Source organism: Microtus ochrogaster, chromosome 15, assembly GCF_000317375.1.
Source record: "Microtus ochrogaster isolate Prairie Vole_2 chromosome 15, MicOch1.0, whole genome shotgun sequence".
NCBI lineage: Eukaryota > Metazoa > Chordata > Mammalia > Rodentia > Cricetidae > Microtus > Microtus ochrogaster.
Genome location: NC_022017.1, coordinates 34,481,168 through 34,497,080, shown reverse-complemented (window position 1 = coordinate 34,497,080; position 15,913 = coordinate 34,481,168).

Here is a 15,913-nt window from a genome sequence, read left to right as displayed (position 1 = left end):
GAATCAGTTTTTTAAAGGGCCACTTGCCATTGACAGATCCAAGGAAGAAGAGGAGTTGCCTCAATGGGCCCAAGTTCCTTGCAGGTGGTACCGGCACCTCACCCCATCCTCAGGACCTCCTACCCACCCTCTCCTTCTTGCTATGTCAGTGTCTCTACTTTCCTTGTTCTGTTGGCTACTTGCTGATTGGGAAGCTTTTTCATTTATTGATGTGTTCAGAACAAGGGCCAGAGCCCTTGGGAAGCAAAAGACTCCAGAGACTTCTCAGCCCGATCAATACACAAGGCCGAGAAACTGTCGGAGGATTCCAAGAATCGGTTTACTTTGAACTCTGCCTAATGCAGAAGCCAGGGTCCCAAAGAAAAGATGTTCGCTTTAATGTCTGTGTGGCTTTGCCCATCTCAAACAACAGGAGCTGCTGCTAGCCCTTGGGTAGCCCTTGATTGTCTTAACTGCAGACATTTTCTTTAATGAGAAAATGGCATAAGAGGGAGGTTGTAGGGATTCACGTTTAATTCCCACCTCTGTTTACATATAAATAGCTATTGCTCCTAGGACAGTCACTTAACCTCCCCAACGATCAGGTGGTCAGGTGTTGCTTCCTCCTGTAGATGGAGTTTGCACCCTGATTAAAGTCAATCACTTGAAGTTAACCCAATCACTTGCGTGAGTTAATGAAGACACCTACAAGTGACTTTAGAATTGTCTAGATGCCGGCTCTTAATATGCCTTTCTTACACCCACTGTGATGTGTTTGCTTGTCCAGAAACTTTCATCCCCTGAGTTTTAGCAAGACATCTCTTTTGTAACCCTCAACTCCGGTCTGGAAAATAATAACAATAGCATTAAAAATGGTTAATGACTGAATAAATTAACAAATGCATTTTTTAACAAGGAATCCATCTTTTATAAAGCTGAAGCATCCTGGTGCTGATTGCAAAACTGCCTTTGGATCAGGGGATAGTTGCCTGCCTTGGAGAAATGCTCAGATGTGGGGAGAGGGTGGCCTTATCCACAATTCCAGAAAGAAAGTGAAACCCAGGACAAACATTATAATACCAAAGGTCATCTAATCAGATTGACCTGCCAAACACAGACAGAGATTGTGCCTGGGATAAAGAAAATGTGTAGAGCTGGGTGGTGGTGGCGCACGCCTTTAATCCCAGCACTTGGGAGGCAGAGGCAGGCGGATCTCTGGGAGTTCGAGGCCAGCCTGGTCTACAAGAGCTAGTTCTGGGATGGGCACCAAAGCTACAGAGAAACCCTGTCTCGAAAAACCAAAAAAAAAAAAAAAAAAAAAAAAAAAAAAGAAAGAAAGAAAGAAAGAAAGAAAGAAAGAAAGAAAAAGAAAATGTGTAAAAAGAAGAGGAGACAGAAGGGGAATACAGAAGCATCCAAGCTCAATGCCATGGTTCTGTATGCGGCGTTGGAGGAAGGTAGTTGTATGGGTTCGGATACAGAGGTGATTTGCAGGGGGACCCATATAGAATTGTCTGCCTGTGTTTTAGTGGCATCCCAAGCTCTGCTCTCCTCATCTGGTTTGCCACAGTGGTATATCACTAGGCACAGTTTGAAGTCATATGGGTTGGATGGAAAGTAATAAGATAAAAGTAATAGGGAAATGGTAATAGTATCACTGGTTTTTCAAGGTTAAAATCTGTCATGAGAGAGCAGTGGTGGCTTTCCCGGGTGGTCAGTCTCTCTTCTTCACTAGTTGTCAGAAACACCCCTTAGGCAGGATTCAGGTCCCCCTGTCTGTCATCAGTTATCTAGCACCTGCGAAGTCAGCATTCTGTAGTCCAGGGAGGGGATAGGAAAGGCATCAAGGGTCTTAGTTCTCATAGGATGTCTAGCTTACCCCTGTACCAAAGCCGGTATGCAGTTGAGATAGCATGTGCGCAAAGATGCTCAGAGAGCTACCCAATCACCCCACCATGTTCACGTTCCAGCACGGAAGTCTCTAATCCTATGCTCTTCCTCTTCCCCAGTGCACACACTCTGCTCATCCAATCCTGCTGTGCTTGTAGAGTGTGGGCCTCCTTTTGAGTGGGTTCTCAGATTCTATAGCTATGCCCATGGCTCCTATAGAATGTTCTTCATGGGGATTGAGTGGTTTCTGGTGGATGGATGAATAAATCAACACATGGACTTCAAAATCAATAGTTACTATCCATGAGCACCTCAGAGTGCTGTCCAGACTCCCATCCTATTTCCCCAAAGGCAGAGTAAATGAGTAAGTAAGATTATTATATACTTTTTAGACTGTGCCCTACCAATTACAAAGTCTATCCAGATGTGCTCTTTTCTGTTGCTTTTATTGCTCCACACTTGATACTAGTTTTCTATATAAGTAATGCTATGTTAGAAGCCCTGAAAGTGGCTCAGTCAAAAAAGCGTGAGTACCTGATTTTGGAACCCTATCACCCTCTAAAATACTAAGTGTGGTACTCCACATCTGTAATCCCACCCCTGGAGTGGTGAAGATAGGTGGATTCCTAGAGTTCCCTGGCCAGCCAGGCTAACTAAATGGGTAATGTCCAAGTTCAATGAGAGACCCTGACTCACAACATATTGAGGATGACTCCCAGCATTAACCTCTATCCTCCGTGCACTGCAAATGCTCATGCACACACACACACACACACACACACACACACACACACCTCCATACCCATACTAACATCTCCACACATATACACCACACATAAAACTATGATAATATTAAATGCAAATTTATAAACCATTTCACCTTCTGCTGTTCTACCTTCTGCCTTGTGAGTTGCTGGTTACTCCTTGCTCTGGACTTCTGATCTGTGTATGACTCCAGGTCTCAATGTTGATATTCATTGATTTTTCCCAAGCAGCCTAAGATGAAATGTTGCTGGGGTCTTCTATAAGCCTAGTGTTTTTGAGCTCATGGAGTTAACCAGTCAACAAGAAAGAGAAGCAATGAGCTTGTGGGAAGTCAATGACTCAGAAGTTATGACCTTGGCTGAAGGCTTGTGTGGAGCCCACTGTGGCACAGGTTCTGTATGCAGTATCGTTCTGCAAGCCCCAGGGGCTGTATGGGTAGCAGTGCTATGCTGTCCATTGTTTTGCTGTCGCTGGAGCTGAGACACAGAAGAGTCCAGTCTTCAGTGTCAGGCAGTGACTAGTGGGTGGTTGTCCTGTGACTTGACCTGCGATTGAACCTACCATGGCATATTTTCAGGCTACATCCCTGGCCTCTGCATTGACTTGACTTAGATCCAAGGATCTATGGAAGACTGTGAGCAGTAGCCCCAAGTGCAAGAGCAAAACCTTCTGTGATAATTTGCTTTGTAAGAGAGACAAGGGCCAGGGAACAAAGGACAAAGCCAGGCTAGGGGACTCTTCAGATATTCCATCTAAGACCAAGGGTTGGGGTGGAGGTGGTGATGGGGGCGCATAAGTGGAAACATATGAGAAAGCATAGCCAGTTGGGACTGAGCCATCCTTGTTAAGTGCACAGAAGTGCCCTTTCCTTTCCACATTCTGTTTCCTGGTCCCATGACCACTCTTAGCTTAGCAATTTTCCTCTCTTTAATATTTTTCCTGTTTTTTTTTATTAACCAACCCTGACAGGCACAAGGATGGAGCCACCACTTGTTTCCATAATCGTTTGACGAGTATGTAATGAGAATTACTTATCAGATAAATATGCTGCAATTAGCCTGGAACCACAATACCATCTGTGGTGGTTTGTGTTTTTTTCTTTCTTTTTTTTCCCCCCTCAAATCCACGTGTGGCTGAAGTTGTCTGATGATGCACAGACAAGCCCTGAGAGAGTGGTGGAGGTGGGGATTCTGTGGACAGACATGGCCAGGTGCTATGGACAGCTCCATTTGGGAGGTAGAAAGACACTGTCCCCCCTGAGGTTCCAAGCTCCTCATAGTCAGGACACATCTGTTCCTTGTTTTAATCACTGTATTAATTGGCCCTGGAAGGGAATACATTCTCTGTGCTGGGGAACACTGTGTGGTCCAAAACACGGATTTGATAAATAGATATAGAATTGAACTACATAAAGGATTCTATCAAGTCCATATTGACTTTCCCAAGTTTATAGACAGTTCCTTCATGGACGTGATATAGAGGAACCTAGTCAGGAGGCCCCATGTGGTAAAAACAAAACAGAACCAACTTGGAAAAACAGAGTTGTCTAGGTTGGGGTTTGAACAGCTAAGCACAAACAAAGTTGAATTGTGAAATCCCTTTAAATCTTTGCCTCCCTGCCTCCCTAATAAGTTGCCACTGTATACCCTGGCAAGCTGGGTGGGTAACGGAGGTCACAGATGAAAACCACCAAGGCCGACATTTGGCTGAAGTTAATAAAAACCCAGTCAGGGCAATAGAGCCAAATGAACACCTGCAAAGAGGTTCACCCCACACACAAATCAAGGGAATATAATTAGAGGAACAAGGATGAATCTTTCCTGCTTGGTGGCTAGTAAAGGGCTAATATTTATGAGACTCTGAGGGACCTGGAGCTCTCATTCATCACGGGGTGGTGTAAGCAGGGAAAAGGACTCAGGGAAACAAGAAGATATACTTGGCAGTGTTGTAAGTCAATGTGCTGCTCCATCTTGCAACAAACTTGCTCACAGTTGCTCTAGGGAGACACCCAAGTGTGTACAAGATGTCATGCCCCAGGGTAAAGCCAGAACCAGCACTAATGAGTGCCAAAGAAGGAAACAGGAGAAAGGAAGTGGGGGTGAGGAGAAAAACCTACCTATCTGTTGTAGTTTGAAAGTGAAATGTCTTCCATAGACTTATTTCAACTCTTTGAAAAAGTTATGGAATGTGGAGGAAGTGGAGCCTTGCTGTAGAAAGTGAGGCGCAACACTAGGGAAGACCTTGAACTTTCATAGCTCAGCCCCACTTCCTGTTCACTCTCTATTTCCTGAGTAGGTGGTTCCGGCCTGCTGCCCTGCCATCCCTGACAGGATAGACTGTCTCCCTTTGGAACTGTGAGCCAGAATGAAGCCTTTCTCCCAGAAAACTGCTATTGTCAGGGTATTTTATCATAGTGACAGGAGAGGAAACTAAGACATTAGTTATTAATAGAGAAATGAATAAAATGCTATTCATTTTGAGATGTGATCTTTAGCAGTTAAATTTAGAAATTAGACACACAGGTACAGTCCTGAATTTAATAAAACACACACACAGTAGCAGGACTCAAAAATACGAAGTATATCTGAAAATGCCAAGTATATAAAACAATATACATATTTATGTATATATAAAAATATCTGTATATAAATACAAAGTATATAAACATTAAATGTGTCATAAAGCTCGTGTGTGTGTGTGTGTGTGTGTGTGTGTAGCTCTAAACCACACATTTATAGTAAATGTATAAATACATGTTTTAAGGGCTGGAGATATGGCTCAATGAAGAATGCCTCTGCTTCACAAATGTGAGAATCAGAGGTTAAGTCCCCAGAGACCATGTCAATGCCAAGCAGAAATGGCGGATCAGCTGTAACCCCAGTTTTTGGAAGGCAGAGATGGGGATTCCTGGAGCAAGTCAACCAGCTTGATTAGCCAAAATGAACAATCAGAGAACTTGTTTCAATACACAAGATGGAGAGTAATCAAGGAAGACACCTGACATAAACTTCTGTGCTTTATATGCATACACATGTACATGTGCACACACACACCAAAAAAAAAAAATCCGCATGGTTGATAGGATGCAAGTGTTTTTTATCCCAATTACCTCCTGAAAAAAAGGAGACCTAAACGGTTAAGTTTCCATGTTATGTTTACATTTTAATGGTGTATGGAGCAAATCTGAAGATGGAAAGTTTTATTGATCCTTCTCCGTGCTTTGTCAGTTGTTCCATAACTTAAGCAACTAACACTAAGCAGCTTTTCGGTCCATTACCATGGCTATGAATTGACCCACCCCAATATCTACCTCATCTATGAACCGCTGGAACATGGGAAGGGGCCAGACCTGCAGAGGCAAAGCTCCAGGATCTCCATGACACAAGGCAACAACAGCGTGTCCCAAGAAGAGTCCCAGTGAGAGACCAGCTTTTGTCATGCCTGGCTGTGAAGTGTGACCATGGAAAAGCTAGGGGACGCACTGGTTCTCAGCTGGCAGGATTGGTAGACCCCCATCCCCAGCAAGAACCAAAGTTGGATCCCCTTCCTAGTCAAGGCATCTCATTTTCTTGAATATCATCTTTCAGATTTAAAAGATAATCAGCACTGCCTCCTCCGACCCTAGAAATCACACACTCAATAGAGCTGGGATTGCTTATGGCCTTTAAAAAGGTTTATTTTTTGCTTATCTTGATATACCAGGTGGTCTGGATTAGGAACTAGGACCTTAGTATCCCACAAGCAAGAAAAATCAGGAAGCACAGCTGGGGTTCTGGAGCCATTGTAAGGAACATTTTTTAAAAAATGGTTTTTTTTTAATGTTAAAGAAAGTACAAGTTTTATGTAAGAGTGTGTTCTGTTAATCAACTCTACCTGTAAATGAATTCTAACCTTTGGCATTATGGGGGTATGACATTCCTGGGTATTCTTCCTGCCTGTATGTACCTACTTGGATATGAAGCTTTCGAAACCCAGTGTTCACACCACTGCTGATCTCCTCTTGAAGACAAGCCAATTTTCACTAATGTCGATGTTGATTATCCATACATTTTTCCTGCTTGCCAGCCACTGCGCCAGGCACTAGGTACATTATGACATTTAATCTCCACAACTGCCCTAGAAGATGCTGCAATCTTCTTGTTTTATAGAGATAAAGAGACTAGGAAATGTGTTCGAAGGCACATGGATGGTAAGTGTTAGGGTTGCCTCAACATAGTGATGTGGCTTGTCATGTTTGTGATGAATATGATATATGTGCACAATCTTTACTGAATAATACCAGTTTACACCATTTCTATAACAAAACAAGTTATAATATCTGGTTTGTCCATTCTGTCTGGCTCCGCACTACCTTCTCTACATTCTGACCTAGGTATGTAACTCACATGTTGAATTTGACATGTGTTTCAAGGCCCCATCTCTTTTACAAATCATTGCTTCTTCACCTTTCCTAAGATGGTCAATGACATTGGGGTTCATTCCGTGGGCCCCACAATAAAACCTAGGAATAGAAAGCAGTCTCACAGTTACTCACAACGCCATAGAAGTAAATCTGAGACCCATTATGGATAACTGTACATTCCTCACTCTCCTCAACCCCTGACAGCCATATAATTGCTTCATCTATAGACATATGTCTCTTTGTTCCTCTTCTTTCAATTACCTCAATGTCTTCAACATTCATCCATATATTTAACATGTATTATTACTTCATGTCTAAACACATAAATGTTTATTATGTTCCAATGTAAAAATAAAAAGCAGTCTCAAGTTCACTTTGTCCCTCAAGAGTCACACAATCCATCAGAAAGCCCCCACTCCACCACCCAAATGCTGTTGACCTAACCATTCATATAGTACCATTGATACAGTGAGCTGTAATTGCCAGCTTGCCCCAAGCTTGAATCACCTGGGAAGAGACTCTAAATGAGGGATTGTCTGAATCAGATTGGCTGGGGGGCATGTCTGTGGTCATGAGAATTGATGTGGAAAGCATCACACTTAAAGCAGGCAGTGCTGTCCCCTGGTTGGGTCCTGAACTGTATAAAGAAAGAGGAGAAAGTGGGCTTAGCCAGGAGTGTACACACATCCTTTCTCTCCACTCTTGATTGTAGATGTGATCAGCTGCTCCGGGCTCCTGCCTTGATATCACCACAGTGATTGACCATTGACCTGGAATTGTAAGCATAATACATCCTTTCCTCCTTAATTTTGCTAGATTTTATTACAGAAACAAACTAAAACAATGGAGAGCATTGTATGCTCAGAAAGACTCCAAACTTGCCTTAACGCTCTGTCCTGAAATCTGTAATAATTCCAGAACAAAGAGCCCTGTATTTTCACTTGGTTCTGTGAACCATGAATTGTGTATCTGATCCTGCCTACATAGACTTTCTCAAAGCTTTCTTTTGATCTTATCTCCTATCCCTCTCCTCATCCAGGTCAGCTCTAAAGACTCTGATCTCCCTGTTCTTCAAATACACCAAGCTCAATTCCTTATTGGGGTCTCTGAACCTGCGATTATGTCACCAAAATTATGTGGATGGAGTGTGTGTGTGCTTGTGTGTGTGTGTAATCACTCAAGTGTGAGCTCTAAGGTTGTCTTCTCTGAAAAGCCTTCTCTGAGTATCCCATTTGATCATCCTATTCAATGAGCATCTTTCATTTGCCCTACCCTCTCTGTCCAGTTGCCCTCTTCTACTTTTTAAATGGTAGTTATCTGTATTCATCTGTTGATGTCATTATAACAAAATATTTGAGACGGGGTACTTTATTAAGAAGAAAGATTTATTTGGCTCACATTTTTCTAAATCAAAGAGTCACTATGGGAGAGCACATCACTCAATACTGTTACAGGTTCAGTCCATGAACAAGCCATATCCAACTGACTTGTGTTCACGATCATTACTCTTGCTTCTTTGGGTACTTGTTATCTGTCTTCTCCTGCTATGAGACTAGCTCTATGAAGAGGAGAGATTGGCTTTTTTAAATTTTTACTTTTAAAATATTTGTTTATTTTTATTTTATGGGTACAGTGTATTGTCTGCATGTATATGCACCACATGTGTGCAGTACACACAGAGGCCAGAAGAGGGCACTGGATCACCAGGAACTGGTGTCACAGTCAGTTGGGAGCTGCCATGGGATTGCTAGGAGCTAGACCTGAGTCCTCTGCAAGAACAACAAGCGTTCTTAAATGCTACATCACCCCATCGATATTATTAAAGCTATATGCAGCAGAAGCTCAATGGATATTGGAGGAGTGGAGCAGGAAAGAAGAGAGATCAGCCCTGGCCCAGACCATTGTGACCTCAAGGCCCCATGATGTCCCTGCATCCCAGAGGACCACCGAGAAACCATCCTCCCCCATTCTCTATCCCTCTGTCTCTGACTCCTGAAGAGATAGAATAACCATTTCTGTACTTCAACTCCGTCACCACAAATATCAGAGTGCTGCCCTTTCTCTCCTGGATGCGGACCTCAATGACCTCATGCCATCTTGAGTCCAAATCACTACCACAGTCACTCTTGCAGGCCATTCCTAAGGTGGTGAAAGACAGGTGAGAAATGGGTCCTACAGATGCCATGACCCATGGGGCTCCCACAAAAAAACTCACCAAACCATGAGGAGATTCCCATCACCATGGATCTGTCTCAGACAATTCATTTACTACACAGTAACTACTCTATGCCACCTAAAACCTTCAGCCTTTGAAGGAATGTTGAGTAAGAGAATTAATGACCACCCAGCACACGGCAGATGCTGTGCTATGTATGTGAAGCAAATATTTGGGACCTGGGAAGAACTGAAGTAAAAGTGAGAACAACAGGAGGCAGGAGTGAAAGGACAGGGGAAGAGATGTGAACGGGATTGCTCAGAGACGAGGACTCTGTGCTAAGCTGAAAAGCAGCTATCCCTGCAGAGGACAGAACCGTGCAAAGCCCCACTGCTTCGCATTGCTTACGGGGCTCCACAACAACCTTTCCCAAGTCTCTGAAGCAGTTAAACTGATTAAACTGTTTCCAGTGAGCAGACGATAAGTCAAGCGATTCGCTCAATGACATGCTATGAAGAAGGGGCAGGATCTTCCTGATGAGGTCTTCACAGGCCTTTGAAGTCACCCGGAACAGGTCTGTGTGTCTTGTGAGCTTCTAGGTCTCTATTCCAAGAACTGACAGAGGGATTAACAGACTCAGAGGGAGTGCTGCTGAGGCGACACTGTAGCGGGAGTCGTGGATGTGATTCATCTAAGTTTTCTGCATCCCGGTTCACATTGGAAGATGAGAAAGAGGTCTGAACAAAGAATTTAAATTCATGGCTTGAGTCTCGGCTCTGCCACGGGCTTACAAAGGGTCTTTGACATACTAATTGCTTTCTGAGCTCATTTTCTGATATAAAAATAGATTTATTCTCATTAGAGAACTAAGGCATAAATAAAATGAGATACTGTGAACTTGAAGGGCTATACATATACTGTGCTTACTATTATGTTATTGCATATGGTTAAACTGCAATAGTTATTTTACAATTTATTAAATATTATATCATATTATAATTAATAACATCACCACTAAATATTTTCCAAGATGAGCTATGTTTTAATTGGAGATTGCATGGGTCAAGGCAACCAAGCTCAGGTAACCATCCTCTAATAGAAGGGTGAAAAGTGTGACCCTTATAAATGAAAATACATATGCTAGAGAGATGTGTGGCTCGGCAGCTAAGAACATTTGTGGAGCCTCTTGCAGGGTACGTAGGTTTAGTTCCCTGAACTCAAGTGGTGACTTAAGACTTAAGAGCTGTATGTTACTAAAGTTGCAGGTGATCTGAAACCCTCTTCTGACCTTTGCAGACACCAAGCACACACAAATGCATATAAGCAAGCCATTCTATACATGAAATAAATCTAAAAGAACTTAAAAAAATAAAAAAGATAATTTTTAAATTAGTAAATTCAGTGAATTATGCTGTAAATTTCATTATTTCTGCAGGGTCATAATTGAAAATCTCTAAAAAAGAAATAAAAACCATATATTCCTCCCTGTCATGGTTTGAAAGAGAAGAGACTCCATGGGCTCATAGATTTGAATACTTGGTCATCTAGGAGGGAAGCTATTGGAAAGGATTAGAAGGTGTAACCTTGTTGGGGATGGGCTGTGTGGTGTTTTGGGGTTTCAAAAGCCCAAGCCAACCATAGCATCTCTTTCTTTCTGTGGCCTGCAGATCTGGATGTAGAACTCTCAAGCACCATGTGTGCTGTGTGCTGCCATGCTCCCTACCGTGATGACAATGAACTAAGCCTCCGAAACTGTAAGCCAGCCCTAGTTAAATACTCTCTTTTCTAAGAGTTGTCATGGTCATGGTGTCTTCACAGCAATAGCATGTTGGCCAAGACACTCCCTAAAATCAGAAAAGTCACGTAGAGAAATCAGAGGTCAGTGCATTAGTTATGAGAGAGAAGAACCTAGGAATGATCGCATCCCATCATGATCATTGGTTGGATAAAATCTGAAGTCCTCAGAGAGCTGAGAAGCTTTGACCAATGCCCCGAAGTCGTGCAATGGCAAAACTGGGGCCCCAGTCTTCACTTCTGCATGTGGCACTTGGTCGTCAGAGCTCTATCAGGAAAAGGTTGCTTAGAACTGAGAGCTACCTTCCAGAGACTTTATGAAAGAATTTAGAAAACATTTACTGAGCAGCTACTCTGTGCCTAACACCATACCTAATGCCCAGGAGCTGATTACAACTTGAACTGCTTTTGGAGAATTATTCATTTTCATTTTACACACACACACACACACACACACACACACACACACACACACACACACATATATAACTGTTTTGTCTTCATGCATGTATGGGCATCATGTGCATACCTGGCGTACCTGGTGGTCAGAAGAGTACATCAAATTGGTTATAAGCTACAATGCGGATGCTGGGAATTGAACTCAGGTTTTCTGCCAGAGCAGCAAGCGGTCTTAACTGCTGAGTCATCTCTCCAGCTCCGAGATGTTTTCATTTTAATAGGCAAGAAAATATACATACAAAACATACACTGCAGTATGAATTAATGATTGCTGGTGTAAACAATAGAAGGATTAATGAAGAGAGATATGAAATCTATTCGTAGATGATTGGGAACACTGTGTTAAAAGACAAGTGAAGGTGAACCTTAAGTTATGGAGAGTTCTGTGCTGATCTTAGACCTTTGTTCTGATCACAAGAGGGTTGCGATGTTTGGTATGATGATTCTGTCCAAGTCAAAAAGAAGAAGAAGAGGGCAAAGACTGAGTACCCTGTGCTTACATGCTTATTTATATTTCATTAGGGACAAAATATTAGCAGAGAGGAGACCTTTAAGACTAATTTTCATTCATCAAAATCTGTGGCCTGGATACTCTCAGATGCATTGGATTATTGAGAAAATAAGTACTTCTCTTGAGCCAATCATTTTGCTTTGAACAAAATCAAAGAATGAGCAACAACATAACTAGGTAGGTGGATAATCATGATGGCTGCACTCATCCTTCTACTGAGCATTTGTGTTTGGTGAAGTCTTACACTTAGTAAGACTTACTTTTTCATCTACAGAAAACAAAACATGTATATGACACCTGTTTTTCCCTCCACTGTCCCTCCAGTGAACTTCCTAACGTAAATACAACACACAATATTTTGGCAGCCATCTTATGGTCATGAAGGAAAGATGAAGATATGCTCACAGCCCCTGATGTCAAAAAAACAGCTCATCCACAGCCAGAAATAGACAACTCCTACCAGTCTTGCTTCATAAGAGAAACAACACACACATTTATATAAGCTGCTGTGTCCAGCTTCCTCCCATTTACAGCTTAGCAGAATCACAACTGACAGAAGTCAGTGGGAGAATTGAACAGTTTCCTTTACCACCCCAGGCATCTCGCTGGTGCCTCCATTAGGGCTTGTACCTTGACCCACCTGCAGGTTCTAGGAGAGAGAGAAATCAGCAATTCATTTCTATTTTGACACAGACAAGTGAAAAAATAAGGTCAGAACCACTTAGAGCTAAGGTCTTCACTGCTGATATTGCTGTGTGTCTGCTGTCCTGTTCTCCCCTCACCCAGGCTGAGAGTCTGCTGCTGATCCCTCAGCCTAATAACCAAGTCACATCTGAGGTGAGACAGGGCCTTATGTTCCCAGAATTAACCCCTTGGATTCACCCAAATCCCATGTCCCATTCTAACTTTGCCCACCGCACCATGACTGACTGGACCTTGGTGCCCAGCTCTGTCTTGGTACGGGTCCTAGAATGATAGCTCTGATCAGTTTTCATCTCTACGTTATAAAGTCGCAGGCTCTGCTTATTTGACAAGCCGTGCATTTCTTCATTTATAATTTGTTGCACATTATTATTCCTGGGTTTTTGCTGGTTTGATTGTTTTACAAATTACAGGCGCCTGCTTTAAATTAACACTGATTATGACTTACCCAGATGTGTTATCTTATATTTATCTATATTAAATCTCATCTAATTTGCTTCAGAAAAACTTGCATTCTTTTGTTCTTTCAGATCCTCCAGTATTCACTGTTGTTTGAAATTTGGTGGCATCTGAAATGTAATCAACCTGTCTTTCAAAGTCAGAAAAAATACTTTTAAGGCGTACTCTAACAGGTGTAGACCAAGAATAAAAAAAACTCTGGTGTTTATTGCCTAGTGCATATCCTAGCTGGGATTCCCACAAAAACACACAGAGGGGGTGAGGAACTGTTTCATCCCATTTGCACGGGAGCACAGTGCGAGAACACACACAGGGAGTTGAAATGGAAAATGTCAGGAAGCATGGAAGGTGTGTGACCAGTGGGTTATTAATGCTGGCTTCTGCAGAAGACCTTCTGAGGGGTCTCATGGGGAGAGCTTCTCTGATTCCCATCCATTATTATGTAATGGTTACTTCAAGGAGTAAGAGATGGTAGGGAGAATAACTACATGACTTTTATACTTGATCTTGAGCCTGGAAACTCCTGTATCGCGAAAAAGCCCTCAGGCAGAGGCTCAGGTGACAAGAGGAAGAAGTCTCTGCCTGTCCCTGGTTCTACCGCAGGGTTATCCACCACAGTTGTCCTCTACGTTGGCTGGGACTCTGCTAATGTAAGTTTCTGTGCAATGTGGCACCTCAGAGCTTGATCATCGAGGCATGAAGCCCTGTTTACAATGCCTTTGTCATGCCATAACCGATATTCACTTTCGTGAACAATGACACAGACAACCCCAAGACATACCCAAGAGGATCTGCTCATTTTCACACCTGCTTCTCTCTGTGTTTATCCTAATCAGAGGCCTCAACTCTCACGATAGGCAGCTGAACACCTCTATGACTCTAGTAACTACTTTGATACCAGCCTCTTGATCCACTGGTATAAGGGGCCAGCATAACAAGGCAACAGCCAGTATCAAGCTTAGAAGGATCCTTAAGATGTTATCTAACAGAGATGCCCTTCTCCTGGTAATTGACACACGTAGTCCAACAAGACCAAGGTTGCATGTGTTTAAGATAAAGGTAATTGTCAAAGAAGTCTCCTGGGAATGATGGTGGCAGGCCGAGAGGGATCATATTCTCTGGATCCACTCATCTTGTTTATACCCATGACTCTGCTATAGACTTCACTGCCTCCAGCCTCCCCCTCTTGTTCCTTTAGATACTTATCCTTTCAGTTAAGCCAATCCCCACTCTATATGTCTTTTTCCCAAGCCACATGAAGCCCCATATGAAGGCAATGATCAACCTCTCTAAGTTGGTACACTCAAACACTGTCTGCTCTCATGGGTTCTACTGAGTGATGCCGAATGAGGCAGCAGACCTTGGTCGGCACGCTGACAGAGCTAGCCCACTTTAGAACCAGGATTGGGGTTTTCATCTACCCACTGGGGGATACCATGGATCTCTGTGAGATACCATAGGTGCTGGGGGAGGATCTGGTATCACAGAAACAGGTGACAAGGGCTAGCTGTTTGCATAATTTATCTGTGACTTCTTGACCTACCTATGCTTGATTCATCACGGACTGTTTTTTATCATATGATCAGCATTGCTATACCTGCCCATCATTATTATGTAGCAGAGCTGATGATATTCAAATCTTGATGGACAACCACAATTGTTATTTGGTGTTTTGAGGATAGATATTTGGCGTTGAAGACATTTTCAGCCCTGTATGTTTCTCCATGATAAAAAGCACTTCTGTGAACCAAAATTTAGAGACCTACTCTGATTCCTTTACTTAATTTCCGAGGCTGTCTGATATTGTTTTATATATGATAACATCAGTCTGCTGTACTGAATGGATTCCTGTTAGAATAACTTTTAATACAACAGGAACCCATTGCAAAGCCTTTGTCTTTTGATGCCAATCAAACTGGCAGGCTTTATCCAATAGGGATCAGAGTTCCCGTGTTCTAAATCCAAATAGACCCATCAAACACTTTGTCCATCTTTTGTTTGCAGGAAGCTTAAATAAGATATGATAACTGCCCACTAAGTGTAGAGGGCAGATATAAAAATAATCCAGGTATCTAATTCCCCACAGTTTCACAAAACTTCACCTATATGCCAGTTTTAACACAACCATGGGGTTTATTTCCCACCCTTCACCAGAGTCAAGCAGAAAAAACAAACCAGTGTGTTGACTGCTGAATATTTTGAACTGAAGGAGATTGGGAGGCCTCAAAAGTAACCCCTTGACTTTTCGTCTTCCTGTTTCCCATCCCATTTCCTTCCCCAGGAAAGTCATAGAAACCAGACTTCATCTCTCTAGAGGTGGGTCGGCAAAACTAGACCCCTACTTCCCATAAACAATCCATAAACCTTGAAAGATCCCTCTCTAGCCAACTCTGTTGGACGTTTATAAGACTCTCATTACACAGTGCTCCTCCCCATACCCAGAAAGAAGGAAAATAGGGAAAAGCCAAGAAAGATCTGCACAGACAGGTTCTCCCCAAGTTGGATAATTGCAGCATGTTTCTTTGGTCTGTTCATCTTTGTGCAACTCACCACTTTTTTCATCAGACAAAATACGGAGACATGATTTCCCCTGGATCTTGATTTTGTAAGGCTCTCGTGGTATGAAAAAAAAAAGCTGCAATAATTTCCTAAGGCTTTTCTCTTTCTAACCTGTGCTGGTTGTTGTTGTCATGGGACTGTTAGCTGTGACCCAGGACCCTAGTGATGAATGGATCTTTGGAGCCTTATAGAAGGCATGTGAGTTGTGGTACATACCCAGCAGTCTCTGACCTAAGCA